The sequence below is a fragment of the Melanerpes formicivorus genome, unplaced genomic scaffold (assembly GCF_026170545.1).
Source record: "Melanerpes formicivorus ecotype bairdi unplaced genomic scaffold, bMelFor1.0.p_v2 SCAF_3123, whole genome shotgun sequence".
NCBI classification, from domain to species: domain Eukaryota; kingdom Metazoa; phylum Chordata; class Aves; order Piciformes; family Picidae; genus Melanerpes; species Melanerpes formicivorus.
Genome location: NW_027145474.1, coordinates 3,278 through 7,500, shown reverse-complemented (window position 1 = coordinate 7,500; position 4,223 = coordinate 3,278).

Sequence of the window (4,223 nt, the reverse complement as noted above, 5' to 3'; positions counted from 1 at the left end):
GCACGTCTACTCGCCGAGGGAGAGCACGTCTACTCGCCGAGGGAGAGCACGTCTACTCGCCGAGGGAGAGCACGTCTACTCGCCGAGGGAGAGCACGTCCTACTCGCCCAGGGAGAGCACGTCTACTCGCCCAGGGAGAGCACGTCTACTCGCCCAGGGAGAGCACGTCTACTCGCCCAGGGAGAGCACGTCTACTCGCCCAGGGAGAGCACGTCTACTCGCCGAGGGAGAGCACGTCTACTCGCCGAGGGAGAGCACGTCTACTCGCCCAGGGAGAGCACGTCTACTCGCCCAGGGAGAGCACGTCTACTCGCCCAGGGAGAGCACGTCTACTCGCCCAGGGAGAGCACGTCTACTCGCCCAGGGAGAGCACGTCTACTCGCCCAGGGAGAGCACGTCTACTCGCCCAGGGAGAGCACGTCTACCTCCCGCCTGAGGGAGAGCACGGGGGGGGGGGGACAAAGACAGGCGGCAGCAGCTTCGGTGAACGTCACCCGGGAGGCGACCGGGGCTGTCCCGGGGCAGTCCCGGGAAGCCGGCGTCCGACACAGGGAACCGTCAGCTGCCGGACCGGGGCGAATCCCCGCGGCCACGGCAGGGGTGGGGGCTCGAAGACAGCCGGCAGCCGCTTCGGTGAACGTCACCCGGGAGGAGACTGGGGCCCTCCCGGGACCGTCCCGGGAAGACGACGTTCGGCACGAGATCCCGGCCGCGGCCGGACCGGCTCGAAGCCTCGCGGTCCCGGCAGCAGCCGGAGCCGCTCGCCGTTCGGGCTCCCGGCACCCTACAGATCCGGCGACTCGTTCGCGGGCGGCGGGGGGAGGCAGTGGAGGGGGTGCGGGCAGAAGCGGCCGCGGAGGCGGAGGGGGGGGGGGGGGCTCGAAGACAGCCGGCAGCCGCTTCGGTGAACGTCACCCAGGAGGCGATCGGGGCCGTCCCGGGGCCGTCCCGGGATGCCGGCTTCCGCCACGGGGTCCCGGCCGCGGCCGGACCGGCTCGTATCCCCGCGGCTCCGGCAGGGGGGGGGGGGGCTCGAAGACTGGCGGCAGCCGCTCCGCTGAACGTCACCCGGCCGGCGACCGGGGCCGTCCCGGGGCCGTCCCGGGATGCCGGCTTCCGGCACGGGGGTCCCGGCCGCGGCCGGACCGGCTCGAATCCCCGCGGTCCCGGCAGCAGCCGGAGCCGCTCGCCGTTCGGGCTCCCGGCACCCTACGGATCCGCCGACTCGTTCGCCGGCGGCGGGGGGAGGCAGTGGAGGGGGTGCGGGCAGAAGCGGCAGCGGAGGCGGAGGGGGGGGGGGCTCGAAGACAGCCGGCAGCCGCTTCGGTGAACGTCACCCGGCCGGCGACCGGGGCCGTCCCGGGGCTGTCCGGGGATGCCGGCTTCCGGCACGGGGTCCCGGCCGCGGCCGGACCGGCTCGAATCCCCGCGGTCCCGACAGCAGCCGGAGCCGCTCGCCGTTCGGGCTCCCGGCACCCTACAGATCCGGCGACTCGTTCGCGGGCGGCGGGGGGAGGCAGTGGAGGGGGGTGCGGGCAGAAGCGGCCGCGGAGGCGGAGGGGGGGGGGGGGGCTCGAAGACAGCCGGCAGCCGCTTCGGTGAACGTCACCCAGGAGGCGATCGGGGCCGTCCCGGGGCCGTCCCGGGATGCCGGCTTCCGGCACGGGGGTCCCGGCCGCGGCCGGACCGGCTCGTATCCCCGCGGCTCCGGCAGGGGGGGGGGGGGCTCGAAGACAGCCGGCAGCCGCTTCGGAGAACGTCACCCGGCCGGCGACCGCGGCCGTTCCGGGGCCGTCCCGGGAAGCCTGCGACAGGCACGGGGTCCCGGCCTCGGCCGGACCCGCACTGGGTGCCGCCGCCTCGGGCTCTCGGGACGGTATGGATCCGCCGACTCGTTCGCCGGCGGCGGGGGGAGGCAGTGGAGGGGGTGCGGGGAGAAGCGGCAGCGGAGGCGGAGGGGGGGGGGGGCTCGAAGACAGCCGGCAGCCGCTTCGGTGAACGTCACCCGGGAGGAGACTGGGGCCCTCCCGGGACCGTCCCGGGAAGACGACGTTCGGCACGAGATCCCGGCCGCGGCCGGACCGGCTCGAAGCCTCGCGGTCCCGGCAGCAGCCGGAGCCGCTCGCCGCCTCGGGCTCCCGGCCCCCTACAGATCCGGCGACTCGTTCGCGGGCGGCGGGGGGAGGCAGTGGAGGGGGTGCGGGGAGAAGCGGCAGCGGAGGCGGAGGGGGGGGGGGCTCGAAGACAGCCGGCAGCCGCTTCGGTGAACGTCACCCAGGAGGCGATCGGGGCCGTCCCGGGGCCGTCCCGGGATGCCGGCTTCCGGCACGGGGTCCCGGCCGCGGCCGGACCGGCTCGTATCCCCGCGGCTCCGGCGGGGGGGGGGGGGGCTCGAAGACAGCCGGCAGCCGCTTCGGAGAACGTCACCCGGCCGGCGACCGCGGCCGTTCCGGGGCCGTCCCGGGAAGCCTGCGACAGGCACGGGGTCCCGGCCTCGGCCGGACCCGCACTGGGTGCCGCCGCCTCGGGCTCTCGGGACGGTATGGATCCGCCGACTCGTTCGCCGGCGGCGGGGGGAGGCAGTGGAGGGGGTGCGGGGAGAAGCGGCAGCGGAGGCGGAGGGGGGGGGGGGCTCGAAGACAGCCGGCAGCCGCTTCGGTGAACGTCACCCGGCCGGCGACCGGGGCCGTCCCGGGGCTGTCCGGGGATGCCGGCTTCCGGCACGGGGTCCCGGCCGCGGCCGGACCGGCTCGAATCCCCGCGGTCCCGACAGCAGCCGGAGCCGCTCGCCGTTCGGGCTCCCGGCACCCTACAGATCCGGCGACTCGTTCGCGGGCGGCGGGGGGAGGCAGTGGAGGGGGTGCGGGCAGAAGCGGCCGCGGAGGCGGAGGGGGGGGGGGGGGCTCGAAGACAGCCGTCAGCCGCTTCGGTGAACGTCACCCGGGAGGCGACCGGGACCGGCCCGGGAAGCCATCGTCCGGCCCCGGATCCCGGCCGCGGCCGGACCGGCTCGAATCCCCGCGGCCCCGGCACGGGGGAGGCCCAAAGACTGGCGGCAGCCGCTCCGCTGAACGTCACCCGGCCGGCGACCGGGGCCGTCCCGGGGCCGTCCCGGGATGCCGGCTTCCGGCACGGGGTCCCGGCCGCGGCCGGACCGGCTCGAATCCCCGCGGTCCCGGCAGCAGCCGGAGCCGCTCGCCGTTCGGGCTCCCGGCACCCTACGGATCCGCCGACTCGTTCGCCGGCGGCGGGGGGAGGCAGTGGAGGGGGTGCGGGCAGAAGCGGCAGCGGAGGCGGAGGGGGGGGGGGCTCGAAGACAGCCGGCAGCCGCTTCGGTGAACGTCACCCGGCCGGCGACCGGGGCCGTCCCGGGGCTGTCCGGGGATGCCGGCTTCCGGCACGGGGTCCCGGCCGCGGCCGGAGCGGCTCGAATCCCCGCGGTCCCGGCAGCAGCCGGAGCCGCTCGCCGTTCGGGCTCCCGGCACCCTACAGATCCGGCGACTCGTTCGCCGGCGGCGGGGGGAGGCAGTGGAGGGGGTGCGGGGAGAAGCGGCCGCGGAGGCGGAGGGGGGGGGGGGCTCGAAGACAGCCGGCAGCCGCTTCGGTGAACGTCACCCGGGAGGCGACCGGGACCGGCCCGGGAAGCCATCGTCCGGCCCGGGATCCCGGCCGCGGCCGGACCGGCTCGAAGCCCCGCGGCCCCGGCACGGGGGAGGCCCAAAGACTGGCGGCAGCCGCTTCGCTGAACGTCACCCGGCCGGCGACCGGGGCCGTCCCGGGGCCGTCCCGGGATGCCGGCTTCCGGCACGGGGTCCCGGCCGCGGCCGGACCGGCTCGAATCCCCGCGGTCCCGACAGCAGCCGGAGCCGCTCGCCGTTCGGGCTCCCGGCACCCTACAGATCCGGCGACTCGTTCGCGGGCGGCGGGGGGAGGCAGTGGAGGGGGTGCGGGCAGAAGCGGCCGCGGAGGCGGAGGGGGGGGGGGGGGGCTCGAAGACAGCCGTCAGCCGCTTCGGTGAACGTCACCCGGGAGGCGACCGGGACCGGCCCGGGAAGCCATCGTCCGGCCCCGGATCCCGGCCGCGGCCGGACCGGCTCGAATCCCCGCGGCCCCGGCACGGGGGAGGCCCAAAGACTGGCGGCAGCCGCTCCGCTGAACGTCACCCGGCCGGCGACCGGGGCCGTCCCGGGGCCGTCCCGGGATGCCGGCTTCCGGCACGGGGG